An 18267-nucleotide genomic window follows, 5' to 3' on the forward strand; every position below is an offset into this window, starting at 1 on the left:
TGCGTTAGTACACTGTATTGGTGTTTTTCTATCTTCACTCTGTATAAATAGGCTCCAGTTTCATCCACCTCATTAGAACTGATTCAAATGCATTCTTTTTAATCGCTGAGTAACATTCCACTGTATATGTGTACCACAGCTTTCTTATCCGTTCATCTGCCGATGGACATCTAGGTTGCTTCCATGTCCTGGCTATTGTAAACAGTGCTGCGATGAACATTGGAGTACATATGTCTCCTTCAATTCTGGTTTCCTTGGTGTGTATGCCTAGCAGTGGGATTGCTCGGTCGTATGGCAGTTCTATTTCCAGTTTTTTAAGGAATCTCCACACTGTTCTCCACGGTGGCTGTACTAGCTTGCATTCCCAACAACAGTGAAAAGACAGCCTTCAGAATGAGAGAAAATAATAGCAAACAAAGCAACTCACAAAGAATTAATCTCAAAAACATACAAGCAACTCCTGCAGCTCAGTTCCAGAACAATAAAAGACCCAATCAATAAATGGGCCAAAGAACTAAACAGACATTTCTCCAAAGAAGACATACAGATGGCTAACAGACACATGAAAAGATGCTCAACATCACTCATTATCAGAGAAATGCAAATCAAAACCACAATGAGGTACCATGTCACGCTAGTCAGAATGGGTGCTATCCACGAGTCTGCAGGCAATAAGTGCTGGAGAGAGTGTGGAGGAAAGGGAACCCTCTTACACTGTTGGTGGGAATGCAAACTGAACACGTAACTTTTTAGGAATCATGAGACTCTGAAGGAGAAACAAGCTGCTCTGGGAGATAACACAGTCATCGTTTAGTAACTGTGAGTGGTTGGTTCTGAGACCTTGGAGGATATCAAAACCCAGAGATGCTCAAGTCCCTTTTATTAATATAAAACAGTATAGTATTTACATATAGTCTACATATATCCCTCCCATTATACTTTAAGTCGTCTCTAGGTTTGTTATAATAACCTTGTAAGTGCTATGTAAGTAGTTGCCAGGCTGCTTGGCAAATGCAAGTTTTGTCTTTTGGAACTTTCCCCAGATCTTTTCTGTATATTTTTGACCCGTGGCTGGTTGAATCCACAGTGGTTGAATGGAGAACCCAAGGATACAGAGCACCTACTGTACATATATCTAGGTAGGTGGTCTAGCATGATCTGCTCATGAGGATTTGACCAACACTGGCTTGCCACTTCACTGTGGGTGGACCTGAATTAACCTTGAAATTTCTCTGAGCCTCAGTTTTCTATGTATGTGAATAGTAATCTTTAATTGGAGTTCCTGTGCCCTTTTGCAGTAGCACTAGCAATTTTGAATTAATTTGTATTAAGAAAGGCTCCCCCACAATTTATATATGTACCTGAATCTGCCTTTGGCTCCCTTACTTTTCTTCTCCTTCAAATGTGATGATTTCAAATTGTGTCCAAACTAGAGGTACTTAACTTTTGGAGGAAAAAATACAGAAATAATGTGTGTTAGTTGGTAGAAGTGTTATAAAATTTAGAAAAATCACGATTTTTATCATTTCTACACCCAGGGAAGACCCTTGACATTTTAGTGATCTTTCAGTCTTCTCTGTGCACATACATAGTTCATTTAAAAAAAGACAAGGCTAGTTGGCTAGATAGTATCATATTACAAATACAGTATGTATTTAACTTTAATTCATAATTATTATGATCACTGTAATTTAATAAATTTATATAATTATTAGATTATATAAATTATACAACTATCATAATTTATATAATTTAACAAAATATTTATAGTATATGTTATCTAGTTATAAATATTTGTGTATTAATAATTTGATAATTCTGCATTTTCACTTAATGCCACATGAATTACATAATACAATTGTATCTAATTATCTTCTATGACATAATTTAATTTTGTTAAGGTTGGAATGATGCATTTCTCAAATGTTTGGTAGAAGGTGTTTATAAAGCCATTTGAATCTGGTATTTTTGTGTGTGTTGGACAGAGGAAAGGGGAAACATTTAAACTCCTCTAGCTTTCAGTAGTTGTAGAACTATTAAGATTATCTATTTCTTTCTTGAGTCAATTCCCCCCACCTTTAAACTGTGTTCACTTTATATATTTGGGATCTTGTCTGTCTCTAATATTCAATCTTTTAAAGAAACTAACCTTTTGCTCTGATCTTCAAACTTTACAAAAACGTACACAATGAAAAGGAAGGCATCTTCTCAGCAGAGCTGAGACCTTTCCAGAGGCAGTCAGTGTACTTTTTCTCAATGACATTTTTATCTTTTTACAACCCTTTTATTTTTTACTAAAACAGGATGAACAGTATGAGACGTAGTGATCTATACTCTCTTGTTTTCTCTCTTCTTTTTGTTTGTTTGTACATCAACCTCATTTTTAATGCCAGTGTAATATTCCACTTCATGGATGTATCCTGTTTAATTAAAAGTAGTTATGCTTTTTTCCCAGTAAAAACCTGTCCCATTTGTTTGATATAACCTAAGAACTTGATTTATTAACCCTATTGTAGTAATAGACATAATCATTTCAGAGGTCCAACAAGCCTTCCATGTGCCTTACCCTTTCACAAATAAGTTGAAATTAAAATGTTCGTTGCTCTATAATAGCCTCCTTGGAAGAGGGTATGTTCCATTTAAGTATTTTTAATTACAAACACAACTCTCTTCTGTAATTTAAATGCCATGTGATGTTGTTAGCACTTGAACCCCTGTTTCTTCTATAACTTACCCTAATGTGCAGTTTGAGAGATAGGTGCCGTCTTATGCTTCCTCATGGCTGCCCTGCTGCCCTTGCCACTTATTTATTTATTTATTTTTCATTTATTTTTATTAGTTGGAGGCTAATTACTTTACAGTATTGTAGTGGGTTTTGTCATACATTGACATGAATCAGCCATGGATACACATGTGTTCCCCATCTCGATCCCCCCTCCCACCTCCCTCTCCACCCGATCCCTCTGGGTCTTCCCAGTGCACCAGCCCCGAGCACTTGTCTCATGCATGCAACCTGGGCTGGTGATCTCTTTCACCATAGATAATATACATGTGTCGATGCTGTTCTCTCGAAACATCCCACCCTCGCCTTCTCCCACAGAGTCCAAAAGTCTGTTCTGTACATCTGTGTCTCTTTTTCTGTTTTGCGTATAGGGTTATCATTACCATCTTTCTAAATTCCATATATATGTGTTAGTATGCTGTAATGTTCTTTATCTCTCTGTCTTACTTCATTCTGTATAATGGGCTCCAATTTCATCCATCTCATTAGAACTGATTCAAATGAATTTTTTTAATGGCTGAGTAATATTCCATGGTGTATATGGACCACAGCTTCCTTATCCGTTCGTCTGCTGATGGGCATCTAGGTTGCTTCCATGTCCTGGCTATTATAAACAGTGCTGCGATGAACATTGGGGTGCACGTGTCTCTTTCAGATCTGGTTTCCTCGGTGTGTATGCCCAGAAGTGGGATTGCTGGGTCATATGCTTGCCGCTTATTTCAAGTTCATCTTCTTACATGTCTTTGAGATGCTACCTTTACTATGACTAACTTTTCATATACTTCTGGAATTTAAAAAAATGTGTTCCCTTGGTTGATCTGCCAGTATCCTAGCTTTTTAAAGTCTTTTTATTTTTAAATGACTTTGTACTTATAAAAGAGAAAAATAAGAGAGTTCCTATGTACCCTTCAGTTAGTTTCTCCTAATGTTAACATCTTATATATCCATAGTATAATGATAAGAGCTAAGAAATTAGCTTACTGATACAGTACATTTGACTTCGTACTCTTTTACTTATAATGGCTTTGCAGCAATTATTTAATATGTCATAGGAATACTCTTGCTCTTCCCTTCATATTTTCCCTTTTTTTTGCTTGTTTTTTCTTTCCAGTTGTCTAGCTGTAGAAAACAAAATAAAAAAAAATTTTATATAGTATTTATTTGGGGACCATGTAAAATTAACTCAGGGAGAAAGGACATCATTATGCTACTGAATCTTTAGTACAGAAGCAAGATATGTCTATCCATTTGTTGAAATCTACCTTTGTGTCTCTCAGAAGTGTTCCATAGTTTTTCTCATACATGTTTTGAACTCTTTATTCAGTTTATGCCTGTTTTTTTTAAAATTATAGATAAGATCTTTTCTTTCATTTTATCGTTTATCTGGTTTCTCTTTGTACATAGAAAGGAAAGATTTCTTTATGTTTTGCACTTGACTAAACTACTAGATTATCTTGTTGTAGTAATATTTAGTTGGTTCTTTTGGATATTCTAGTTATTTAATTGTACCCCTACCAGTAGTATTCCTTTCTAATTTCATTCTCTGTGTTGACTGATAAAAATGAGTAACAGTGGTAAAAATGGGGCTTTCCCTGACTCTAGTAATATAGTATATCTAGTATTTCCTCATCGGGTGGTGCTGGCTTATTGTGGGTCTGAAATATATTGTGTTTAAAAAGTGTGCTTTTATATCCAGTATTTTCAATAAGAATGGGCATTGAGTTTTTAAGGCGTCTTTTCATCACCTTCGGCATGATAATATTTTTCTTCTATGTAGCTCTATTAATGTGTTGGGTGATATCAGTTTTACAACAGTGACTTTTGTTGTAAATTTTAGATTTTCCATCTCTTGCGGTTAGTTTTTATCAAAATAGTTTGTATCAAAAGTACACTTTCTAGTAAATTATCTATTTCATTTGGTTTTCAAGTTTGCTTTCATAGACTTGAGCAAAGTAGTCTTCTATGATTCTTTTGGTTTCTTTTTGTATTGATATTTTCTTTTTTTTTTTTCATTACCATCTGATAGTACTGACAAATACATCTTTTTTAAAATTCATTAAACCAAAAGAATAAAAGCAGTTTAACTAATTTTTTTAAAATCCCAAACTTCTTAATTTATAATAAAGAATCTTTCAGATTTAATTCTAATTGTGTATCCCTTACCTACCTAAAGTTTTCTGCCTCCTTGCGTTAATGTCTTAGGGTCCTTGTAGATTTGTTTCTAGTGACCATTTGGATAAAAGTCTAGGTAACAGTCCTTTTATAAAACTCTCTTCTCCCCTACCCTGCTCTTAAGGGGTGAGAATCCTTTTAGTGCACACCCTGTCTCCCTGGTGACTCAGAAAGAATCCAATGCTGGAGACCTGAGTTCTGTCCCTGGATCAGGAACATCCGTTGAAAAAGAGATTGACTCCCTTCTCCAGTATGCTTGCCTAGAGAATTCCGTCGACAGAGGAGCCTGGCGTGCTCCAATCCATGGCGCTCAAAGAGTTGGACAGGACTGAGCAGCTAACCCTTTTGCTTACTGAGAAGCATGTTTTAAAAATTCAGAGATTTTTCCCATTTCATCAGATAAATTTTGAGGTTTTTTTTTTTTTTTAAATGATGCTGGGTGAGTTGCATTTATGATATATTTGGTATGAAATTCTTGTGATTGTTTAAAAGGCTTTCTAAAACAAATTTATGATTTTTTAAATTTTGCATTAAGCAATTTTGACTTAGGTATGGCAGCAACATATTAAAAGGACATAAGGCAAAGTATTACCTCGAAACATCTTATTTTTCTCATGAAATTATATGAGAACATCCTGTTTTCTAAAGCAGAAATGACTTAAATGTTTTGATTCTGGAGGGAGAGAGAAAAAAAATAATGGTATGTTTTAATTGTCCACCTAAAGGGTTGAATTCTTTTTTGTTCCAGTAAAAAGCACTTTTAGTAGTCTCTTGCTCATTTTGTCCATCTGGCTCTTTTTGTGATTGTATGTGGTTATAGCCTCTGTGTCTAAACATAATTCCAGTAATTTTCTCTTTCCCTGTATTATTACTTTTTCTCTTATTTATACTATTTTAGTGGAAAATTGCCTGTTAGGATTTTATTTGGAGTGAGGAATTTTAGGTCTTACGTTACTAAATGCTGTCAGATTCCCACCTTTGTCACATGATTTTTAATGTACTGCCTCTTTGTAGGTAGAGCTGCTTCTTAGTGGTATGGTATAAAATAGATAGGGCTTCCCAGGTGGCTCAGTAGTAGAGAAACCGCTTGCCAACACAGGAGACTGGGGTTCAATCCCTGGGTCAGGAAGATGCCCTGGAGGAGGAAATGACAACCCACACCAGTATTTTTGCCTGGATCATCCCATGGACAGAGGAGCCTGATCGGCTGCAGTCCATGGAGTTGCAAAGAGTCAAACCCAACTGAGCATGCATGCACACAAAACAGATAAGTGATCCCACCTATGAATTTCTCCTTTGTTTCTCATGTACCTTCTCAGTCCTTTTTCAAAAGAGTGAATTACTTCTTCACCTCTTGTCGATTGGTCAGAGGACTAAGGCTTTTAACAGTAGATTAACTTTAGGTCTTACTAAGGAAGTTACATAGTAAGTGTATTTTCATGATATAACTTACACAGGACTTTTATTTTTAGACCATCCTTTTGTTTCTCAATTCTAACAATATCCCTGCAAATTATATTAGAAAAGGTAGTAAATGTCCATTTTACGAATGGTGAAATGAGTTAAAATTCAGGGGCAAAGGTGAAGGCACGACCAAGACTGAAACTGAGACCCGGATCCCCAAATACTAGTCTAGCGCTCACTCTTTTCAGTCATGAAGGTTTTTGAGGGTGATCCCCACCACCCAGGACTCTTGTTTCCTTCCAGATTTATTGTCCCTAGCTGTTGGAGAACAGACGGAGACCTGTGTCACTTGATTTCCCTTGTTAGGGTATCCCTTCCAGTTGCTGAACTACAATATTGTCATGACTAGCCAGTGTTGTAATTTGTCTGCCTTATTTCGTATAGTGGATTTTTACTGCAGAAACATTTTTTTTATGTCCAGATCTATTAAGTATTGCTTGAGTACAGACTCTGTTATACTTTTTAACTCTTAAGAGATAGGTAGAATTTTATTCCATAGAAATTAAACTACAAAGAGGATCTGGGTCTTTGGAACTTCGGTAGTCTGAACATAATTTCTAACATTCTCTAATTCTTCAGGCCAAGGACCTCTTATTACCTGACTATCATCTGTATCTTTCTTTTCTCCCCTTTTCTTTCATGGTAATGTAATTAATAGCAAGGCTGTGCTTCGCTTCTCTTTGACAGTCTCTACTCCTAAAATCATCTGTTTTCTTCAAGTGTCTTTCAGCCTCAATGTGAGCACAGTGGGTCCTGTGATACGTATGCCATAACATGGCCTATTGTATTCATCCTTTTGGATAAATGTAATATAATTTATATTAGCAGTTTTTATCATCTTTCTTTCCAAAAGAGTTGAAGTCTCAAGCCAATCCTCTCCCTTGTGTCTGTTTTGTTTAATGACCGCCTTTTTAATGAGGCCTTTTTGGAACTTCATATTTCCCCATGGATAATGTTTAAGACTAGCCTTTTATCAAATGAAAAGTGGTAGACTGCAATACCTAATCTCATTAATCCATTTGGGCTATAAAATTATGTGACTGTTGGGCAAAATCCAGAAATAAATTAATATGACCAATATAAATATATTTCTTATCAATAACTGCATTTCCCAAATCTTGTCTGTAAGACCATTTAAAATATCTCTGAAACCTCAAAAAAATTCTAACCTGATAGAAATCTTACCCACCTGTGAAAAGGCAGGTGTTTTTCAAACACTACTGACGTTCTCTTCTATGTTAACTCTTATTTGTCTTTCATTAAACCCCGGTATTTCGGCTTCTCAGAAAGGCCCTGCCACTCACACAGTGTTGTTTTGGTACTGAAACTGCTACATTAACACAGTTCTTGTTAAATGTCTCTGAGGTTTTATTTCTTTATCCCTTTCTTTGTAACAAGCAGCCACTCTATTTTTTCAGTAGTGAATTTCAAAATCCTTTTTAACCTTACAGGTCCAGGGGTAGCCAAGGATGGCTGCAGCTTCCTATGATCAGTTGTTAAAGCAAGTTGAGGCCCTGAAGATGGAGAACTCAAATCTTTGACAAGAGCTAGAAGATAATTTCAATCATCTTACAAAACTGGAAACTGAGGCATCTAATATGAAGGTATCAAGACTGTGACTTTAAATTGTAGTTTATCCATTTTTATTCCATGTTTCTTCCTGTAAACTTTGGGTTAGACACTTCACTTACTTAGAAGTGTATTTTTTAAGTTAAGCAGTAATCTGTAAACTCTTTCTCGCAAAAGTTAACATTGATATTTTCAGTCCAGATGTTTTTAATTCATCCAGCAAATCATATAAAGAAAATGATTATAAAACCACAGTGACTAAGTAGTTAGTCCTTAGTTATTTTTAAGCTTAAAAATGAGAGACCAACTTTACCATCACTATAGTGAGGCTGAGCATTCTATGTAATTCACAGAAACTAGCCTCACAGCTGCCAAATTTATCTTAAGGATTAAAACAAAGCATAGTCATCATCCCCAACCCCCTCAGATCTTGTCATCACTTAAGTGCTGCAGTGATAGATCGTCAAGAAATTTGGGGTGACCTAATGAGAAGAGTCCCGAAGTGAAGATTAGTACCTGATTCTATTTCTGGTTTTGCCATAAGCTGAGCTACAGACTGTCGGGTGCCCTTCTGGAATTAAATTGCTTTATTTGAAAAAGTAGTCATTGCACTAACAGAAGATGTCCACGACACTCAAGCCCTGAAATTGGTTTGCTGTATAGCATTGCAAAGCTGTGATAACCTCCATGAAAAGTTATAAAATATTCAGTGTTCACTGGGAAAATATGTTCTTATTTCAAAATAATTGCAGTCAAAACTTTAACTGTTTTAATTTCCAGTTAGGCAGATTTTCCTCTCACTGAATTTAATAGAACTGGAGGTCATCAACAAAACTGTTACCTCCTTCTCTTTTAAAAAAATCCTTCTTGCTACGTGTTTTTTCTGCGCCTTGGCCATTTTACCATCTGGGTTTCTGACCCTCTTCTTCCTGTCTGCTTACTACTCTTATTCCTTATTCATTTATTATTCTCTTCTATTTCTTTTTCCATGCATTTTGAGGTCTCTCTTATTCTTCAAGCTTCTGTGTATTACTGAACTATTGAGCTGCTCCTCTTTTGCCTTTTTATTCACTATCAAAGCAGTTTAGCCTTTTACTCATTTGAACCTTTCTTTCTTTTTCTCTCTCTCTTTCTCTTCTATGCATAAATCTTTTCTACTGTGTTGCCTATTTCTGTGGCAGTAGCAGTGACAGATCTCCAAGATACTGATCTCAGATCCTTCATAAAGAAATATTTTTTTCTATAGACTATAAAGAAGCATTTTTTTTTTCTCACTGCAAACCATGAAAACAGCTGTGAATCAATTACCTACTAGGTTAAAAAAGCGTAGCTTGATATTTTAACACTGATCAGCATAATGTATCTAAAATTATTGTTCATGACACGTGGTTTTAAAAGTTTAAAGATACAAAATTTAAATTCCCCAGCAAGACTAATGGTTTATCTGCTTCAGAAGTATATTTTGTAGAGAATTCTTCCTAGCATACCTATCTGAATGTCTCTTGTGCAGAATTCTGAGTCCCTTTTTCAAGTTTTTTATTTTTATAAACTACTTGAGCAAATTGAAACTTCATTTTGGTGAAACATTTTAACATACCTTTAGATCTATCTCCATGGATGGAAATGCTGAAATGTGGAATGTCTCTCAGAGTAACACTATAAGGCAGATCCTTAAATTTCTGCAATGGAATACCAGGTTGGCCTCTTAGGAATGAGGTCATGAATATACATCATGAATATTAGTATTTAAGATATGTCTGAATTCAACCATGAATTGATTACTGCTCAGTGAGTGTTTTTACAGACATCCTTGCAAAGCCATCCACATATTTCCTCAGGATTTAGTGTATGGTATCATAGCAGTTATGCCCTTATACTGAAGTTATTTATGTATCTCCTTTCAAGAAGCTTTTTGAAAAAAAAGAAGCAGCAGCAGCTTTATAGTACTAACAGGAAACCATGCTCTGTTTATTTTGTCTTAAAATACTGATGTGTGAATGAAGACACTTGGAAACATTGGAATTAAAGTTAATCATTGGATTAAAGTTAATTGGAACATTGGATTAAAGTTAATCCGAAACAATGGTTATTTTTCAAAAAAATAACTTTTTAGACTTTGTAATACATCATATGATCTTGTATTATGTTTGCTGATCGTTCCTGTGTAATGTGTCCACCCTGTGGATGGCAAGGTGTGTCTCTTTCAACTACATTATTTCAGGATTTCTGAAATTTATACAGTAGTGCCATCTAGTGGCAAAAGAGAATACTGCTTTGTTATTGATTACATGTCATTGATAGTATAAAAATATTCTGTGTGTGTGTGACAGTCAGGGAAATATGTGTACAGCAGTTAAGGAAATGTGAGCATTGACTGTATTTGAGAATATTAAGAAAATGTTTATTTTGTAGTTCTAATGATGGCATTGTGGTTGTGTTTAGGAAGAATCCCTTTTTAAATATACATGTAGAATTTTTTTAGAGAAGAAACAGTATGATGACTGAGATTTGTTTTTCAAATAAATTTGGGTTGAGGGGGAATGGACGAAGTGGTTATAAGCATAGATGAAAGAAGCCCATGAGTTGATAATGTTTGAACTAACATGAGGATACATAGGAGTTCATTACATTATTCTCTACATTTATGGATATACTTGATGCTTCTGTGATTAAAATAAACTGCAGATTTTGTGGGATTTAGAATAAGAATGCAGCAATTATAGCTAAACTTAAGGGAAATTATATAGTATACTTCTTACTCCAGGGCAGGAAGTCAATGTGATTTACTTTAAAATGCTGAGCATCGCAGCATGATAAATATGGTGAAAAATTAAGTTAGTTGCACGGTCGTATCCGACTCTCTGTGACTCCATGGACTGCACCTGTCCCGCTCCTCTGTCCATGGAATTCTTCAGGCAGGAGGACTGCATTGGTTGCCATTTTCTTCTCCAAAATATGGTGAAGTATGAAGCATTTAAATTGAAAGATGGCATGGTGTAGAAAAATATATCTAGGTAAAATATTAACCAACCATTTATATCTCTTGTATTTTAGCAAAATGAAGTATTTATAAATTGTTTTAACTATAAAACCATGTATATGGAGAGTATCTTGTATTTTCAGAGTGTAAGAAAAAAATGAGAAGTAAAAATTCAAATTGGCACAGTTCATAATTTATTTTGAAGATTTAATTACCAAGTATACTTTTATCTAGTAATAAAAAATATCAGTAACTGTGACATAGTGAGGAAAACAGAAGTGGATCAAGTTGAAAACTCCCTTGAAATGACACAGTTACTCATTCATATTTTCTATTCACTTATATGACCACAGTATATTTGTCTGTAATAATTAATTCTCTCATGTTTCTAAAATCTTAACTTTTTAAAAATAAAGTTTGATTATATGATTAATTTTTTAAAACCAAACTTCCAGAATTTATAAATACAAAAGAATATTCTCTCCTTTAAAATTACATATTTATTTTAAAAACTGTCATTTCTCAAAACATTTTTTGAAATATTTTGTTTGTTTGGAATTGCTTTGTAGTTGTACTGCATCTTTTAAAAACCTCTTTGAAATTAAGGACTTCTTTTTAGGCTGTATTAAGTATGCAACCCCAAGCAATTGATCAGTCCTACCGCAGCAATTAGAAAACACTGGATAAAAACAAAAACCATTCTTTTAAGGACATTGGAGAACTGTGAAATCATCAAGAACTATACTAACTAAAATTCCTAAGAGGAAAGAGTCCTTTCTAGATGAGCTGAGATCACCAGTAATTTTCTTCCCCAGGGGTATTTACTGATTCTGTAACACACCGATAATTAATCATTGGCACAGGCATTGAGACTCCACTGGAGGAAGGAAACCGTTGGGCAAAGACGTGGACATGTGCAAAGCATTGACATTTAGCAGGGCTCCAAGTGTATGACTAGTGTCTCACATTCTCTCCAAATGCATGGGGTGTTAGCTGAGTCTTGTTGGGGGGAAGATGCCCGGGAGGGCTAGGAAGCAGATCATTAAGAGGCAGTGTCCTGCTAAAGCAGGTCTCAGCCTCAGTGTAAGAGAATTCAGAGAACTCAGCAAACCAAATCAGATGTGAAAGCGAAAGTCGTTCAGTCATGTCCAACCCTTTGCAACCCCATGGACTATCCAGTCCATGGAATTCTCCAGGCCAGAATACTGGAGTGGGTAACCTTTCCCTTCTCCAGGGGATCTTCCCAACCCAGGGATCGAACCCAGGTCTCCCACATTGCAGGCAGATTCTTCACCAACTGAGCTATTAGGGAATCTCATATGAATTTCACTTAAACTGCATCTGCAACCCATTTTCAGTTATTGGTTGAAGGAAATCAGACCCCAGTGGTGGAAAGGGCAAACTCTGTAAGGGAAACTCTAATCTCAAGTCTTTCCTGCTCTTGTATGTATAATGACTGGCATACGGTTAAAAGTTACAAGAAATACAAAGAAATAGGAAAATGACTGATAACCAACAGAACAAATAGTTAATAGAAGCAAATCCCAAGATGATCCACATGTTGTAAGCAAGTAACAGTCAAGGATTTTAACATAATTATTTTAAATGTTTTGATAAAAATGATGGATTAAGTGGATAAAGAGTCAGAAAATCTCAACAGAGAATTGGAACCTATAATTAAGAAGACTCAAACTTAAACCTTGCTGGTAGGAGTATAAAATGGCACAAACACTTTGAAAAACCACTCAGCAGTTTCTTTTAATCACTGTGACTCAGGGTTTAAACCTCCAGATATATATTCAAGAGAAGTGAGTACGTGTGTCCACCTGGAGATAAGTGCAAGAACGTACATAGTAGCATTCTTCACAATAGCCTCCAAACTGGCAACAACCCAAATGCCCATCAAAAGGATAAGGGATGTATCAGTGGAGATCTATTCATACAGTGGACAACTACACAGTATTAAATAACTGATACATACAACAGCATGGATGAGTGTCATAGAGATTTTGATGAGCAAAAACCACGAGACACAAAAGGCTGTATACTGTATAATTTCATTTATATGCAATTCACAAGGAGGCCAACTAACTGATAACAAAAATCAGAGTACTGATTACTTCTGGAGAATGAATACTGATTGATAAGGGGCAAAAGGGAACCTTCTGTGATACTGGAAATGTTTTGTGTCTTCCCTGGGTGGCACTTACATGGATACTTGGATTATATAAGAAATTTAAGATTGGCGTGCTTTTCACATGTATGTTCTGTCTCAGTAAAACAGAAAAGAAATGAGCTTAATTTTTATTATGGAATAGACACAAACTGTTCACAAGAAAATAGTAATGTAGTCATGCTGGGTGGTGTCATCTTGAGACAAAGTAACTGGATCTATAAATTAACTGCGTATTTTTGAGATTCATAACTCAGAATTTACAAGAATAATTTAAGAGAACACATTGGAATAAGTAGCTTTTCCAAGATAGATGCTTTGAAATTTTAATTTTCTAAACTTTATAAATTTCCATAATTTTATTTACTTTATGGTTATTGCTTTTATCAATAGACTTCTAGCCATATGCACAGAAACTTAAAACTTACAAGTTATGTATATTCACTCTCTTTAAAATTTAGGAAATACAGACAGAAAGAGATCAAGCTCACCCATTTAAAAACATTTTTTTAATGTTGGTAACCTTTGATAATGTGTATATTTTTCTCTCTGCATTTTATGCAAGCATGCATTCAATGGGATCATATTTTGCAGCATGCTTTTTAATTTAATATAGCTATCATTTCATGTCATTAAGTATTTTATAGTATTTTCACAGATGTATAATATGCCGTTGTTCGGCTAATGCCATAAATTTATTTAATCCTTTATTGTTGTACATCGCCTTTTCATTTCTGTTGTTGGTGTTATTTTAATTTTTCCTTCTTTTTAATATGTTTTTTAAAAACCAATAATGTGCCATTAATTTTCAAAAATTAAGTATATGTCCTATGACATATATACTATGACATATAATTTTCAAAAATTAAGTATATGTCCTATGACATATACAGGGATTTCTTTTAATTGTTGCTTTTGAATTCTTAAATGCTTGTACTTTTTCTGAAAACAGTATTTGTTTTGATAATATCTGTTGTTTTAAAATGAGGAAACCAAAACCAAAAATTGCTTGTAATCCCAACTTCTATAGAATACTCACTGTTAACACCTTGATGATAGGCTGTAGAGAAGGATCATCTATAAAGAAAGACCTGATCAGAGCTGTGCTTTAAAAGTCTTATTAATCTGTTAGTTCTATGCAAGGTAGGACCATTTAGGAGATTATTTTAGTAGTTTTGGTGGGGTCAATAGTCAGGATAATGACATAAAAATAGAGAAGAGATGGCTAATAAGAGATATTAAGCCTAGAATGCATACCACTGATAGTTCCTTGAGAAAGGTAGCTGTTGAATTGTGAGCCTGCGAATTGTAAGAAATAGGATAAGATTAAAAGATCTTTGAATTACAAGCTGCAGTGGATGGAAGGAGACCCAGGATCCTGAAAACTGCAGGTAGTTTTCAGTGGTAATTCTCAAACTTTGTGGAAGAGAATTGTGTCCTGATGTTTATAGTAATCTACATTCATTCAAGAAAGACATCCCTGTGCAAATTTATTTCCTATCCCACAGTTGTGATACACTGACACAATTTCTGACTATAAATAACAGTCACCTCCACGTTCCCACATCTACTTATCTAAGCCTTTTAACTTCCAACATGGTCTTTATTTGAAGGTCAGATCATTAAGGTCACAGGCTATTTCTTATTGTTAACATAGGAATTCTTTTCTTAATGCTTCTAATGTCACTATCAAGGTAAACCACTGACATAGTCTTTACTATATTTACTCTTTTTGACAGATTTTCTTTTCAATCTATTTATGGATCCTTTTTCACATAGAGGAACACTGCCCATAGCTATAGGATTGTAACTGTTCAAATACATTGTTTTGCATTTGGAATCCTACTTGGCCAGCAAAGATTTTGCTGTGAACTAGAGTGGGATGCCTCAGAATATGTAAAATGTAAAAATATGTATAAATTATTGTTAAGGAATATACAGAAAAACTAGTAGAAAGTGAAAGTTTTTGACCTCCTCTGACAAAAATTTGTTGAGAGAAGGCTTTAGATGGGAAAGGAAGCAATGGACCAAAAGTCAGGAGACAGCATACAGTCACTTAACTGCTGAGTATAAATCAATGTAGTAGAATGTATATAAATTTAGTATATAACTGCTTGGTATTTATTGGGGTGTTAAATGTGTTAATTTGCTGTCTTTCATGGCCATGTTGGTACAAGCTTAGTTTTTCTGTCTTCAGCAAATCTTTTGAGTCTCAGTTGGTCTGTCTGAAAAATGAGAGTAATCCACCTTGTTATGTTATTTCAGAAGTTACAAATATCTTAACTATTCCGTGTATACTGTATGGAGACTATTTGTAATCACCATCACCACAAAGTATCACTGTTGTTGTTGGGCTGTAATTTATTATTTATAATTAGTAATAGGTAATATATGTAAAGTACTTTGCATTTTATATGTTTTCAGATAGATCTGAAATAACTTTTTTCCCCCAGCAGACCTAAATGCCAAGAAAGTTAGAATCATATCTTCAAAAAGTCATTTAGAATTTCGTCATATTGAGATACTGTGTTCTTTTTTACAGGAAGTACTTAAACAACTACAAGGAAGTATTGAAGATGAAGCTATGGCTTCTTCTGGACAGATTGATTTATTAGAGCGTCTTAAAGGTAAATTTTTAAAAAGTGTTTTAAAGTAATTTTTTTAAGCTCCAGTTGTCAGCTTTAGGTGTGTGTGTCCAAATACAGCTTCTCTTGATTAGAATGTTGGTGTTGGATTTTCTTAGCCTCATGCATTAGGATGTAATTTTTAAAGTACAAATACGTAAAAAGTCTATTTGCTTGTCATTTTTTCAGTTATAACATTTAACTGCCTTTAAATAAACTATTTTAGATACCTTTCTTGACAATTTTCAGCTCTTTCTAAAACGCATTGCTCTTTTGCCAGTCATTAAGTAGGCCTTTATTAAGCTTTATGCTATAGACTGGACCCATTGCTTCATTTGAAGGAGTCAGTGCCCTTCTTTGTTCCATTCAGAATAGAAGTGCTTTATCTTTGCACTTATATACACACAACACTGATTTTAAGCCATTTTAAATAGAATTTTAAAAGAATGTCTTTCTTGTTTTATCACTTAAAAATTCAAATGTCAAATCAGTAAGTTTTAATTGTAATTGAAGATGGGCAGAGAAATTACTTTTGGATCCCCAAATATATTATTACTTAGTAGGAATCTAAGAAAGCACATTCTGTCTAATTTTTCTTTAACATACTTTTTCCCCACCAGACTGACTCAAGCTATCTTGGAGGGAAAGTTTAGCTATTCTGTTCATAAATAATTGTTCATTCACTCATATACATTTGTGGCTTTCTCTGATAGAAATCTATAGTTGCAGGCCTCTAAACCAAAAGGAACACTTTTTATTTTTTAATGACCCAATATTTGTGTATATTGCAAGATGGTCACCACCACAAATGTACCCTTTTATAAGTGCTTTGACCTGGTGTTTTTTTTTTTTTTTTTCCAGGACGTTTCTGTTTTAGAACCAGTAGTCAGTGAATTTTTCTGGTCATCAGCATTTGAGATAAGGATTTCTTCTGTCCCTGTATAGATCTGCTGCTCAATAACTGCAATAATTTAGTACTCCTGCATACTTTATGGGATATATATATAATGTATTTCAATTATAAAATGGTTTAAAATTTGAGGGCTAAATGTGAACCTAAGGTTTCATTATTAAAAGATAATATAATACATTAGCAATATTTTAGATCACTTAAAGCAGTTGTTTTATAAAAACTTGTCTGTATTTTATTTAGAACTTAACTTAGATAGCAGTAATTTCCCTGGAGTGAAACTACGGTCCAAAAATGTCCCTCCATTCTTACGGAAGCCGAGAAGGATCTGTATCTAGTCGCTCAGGAGAGTGCAGTCCCGTTCCTATGGGTTCATTTCCATGAAGAGGGTTTGTAAATGGAAGCAGAGAAAATACCGGTTATTTAGAAGAACTTGAAAAAGAGAGGTAACATTTCTTCATTAAGTAGTAAACTTTTATGCTCCAATTTTTGCTAGATTTTGTCGTTTTGTGGCAATACAGAATAGGAGTTATGAAGCGTGTGTTGGAGGATCACAAGCAGCACTTAGAGAGCATTTTCCATTCATTGTCTCAGAGTGATGAATTACTGGGCGTCCTTACCTTACACCTGAAAACGTGAAGGAGGCAGCTTCTTGGGACTCCAGTGCTCAGATGCTCTGTACAGTGAATAATGTACGAATAGTATGCATAATCACAGTGGCTAAAATATGTAATGCGTTTTGATTGACTTTTTGGTTATCTTTTCAAATGAATTAAATGACTACCAGATTCAGTATAAGGTGACTGGTTTCCATTATTAAAGACCTATTTCAAGGAGTCACAAATGAAGCAGTTTATCAGTTTTGGTTTCTTAAAAAAATGTTGCCTGATAGAGAATCAGTTCTCCTTTCTAAGAGCTAGTGTGTTAATTCTTTTCTTCTTGAAGTTAAAATCATCACACTACAAGTATCAGAATATATAGTTACCAAGCACTTGGTCAAGTATTTTTGTACGTCCTATGAGATTATAAATTCCTTTTGCATGATTAATACCATATTATATTGATATTCCTAAAAGTTCTATTAGACTTTCAAGAAATACTCAAATGTATAAATGTTAATTTGCATAAATGTCCAAATGTATAAATTCTCTGGGATCTTGGTCAAGTCTTTAAATTTTTGTGTCATTTCCTTCTGTAAAATAGGAATATGGTTCTACCTTGTGGAGTTATGAACAATGGATATTAACATATGGAAAATACCCAGCATATCTCATTGAGAGTCAAAAGACCTTTTACTACTTTCTCTCTGGTTTTAGATGTGTACATCTCTAAAAATAACAATAATCATGGGCCAGAAATAGTGTTAAGCTTTCTTTAATCTCTTGAGTTTCAGTGAATCTCTGTTTCATATCTTGAACCAGGACTCTTTCTGAGAGTCTAGGAAACAGTGTCCTGAAAAACCAGAAGCTAATTGGAGTGTACATTCTTCCATCGCTTTGTCCCCTTTGAACTCTGTCAAGAGGCATGTGAGCATGCCAGTTTTCCTAAGAACTTACTTTGCTTTATGTGATAAAGGCCTAATTTTATTCACAA

At 34.6% G+C, this 18267-nt stretch overlaps 1 long non-coding RNA gene across 1 annotated transcript in view; it reads left to right on the forward strand.

Moving 5' to 3' along the window:
* Positions 1-9147, forward strand: part of LOC136165528 (uncharacterized) — a 274130-nt gene extending 264983 nt beyond the window's left edge. The window contains exon 5 of the long non-coding RNA XR_010662548.1: positions 7870-9147. This is a non-coding gene — a long non-coding RNA (uncharacterized lncRNA). The remainder of the gene's footprint in view (positions 1-7869) is intronic.
* The last annotated feature ends 9120 nt before the right edge of the window (positions 9148-18267 follow it).

This window comes from Muntiacus reevesi, chromosome 3, assembly GCF_963930625.1.
Source record: "Muntiacus reevesi chromosome 3, mMunRee1.1, whole genome shotgun sequence".
Taxonomy (NCBI): domain Eukaryota; kingdom Metazoa; phylum Chordata; class Mammalia; order Artiodactyla; family Cervidae; genus Muntiacus; species Muntiacus reevesi.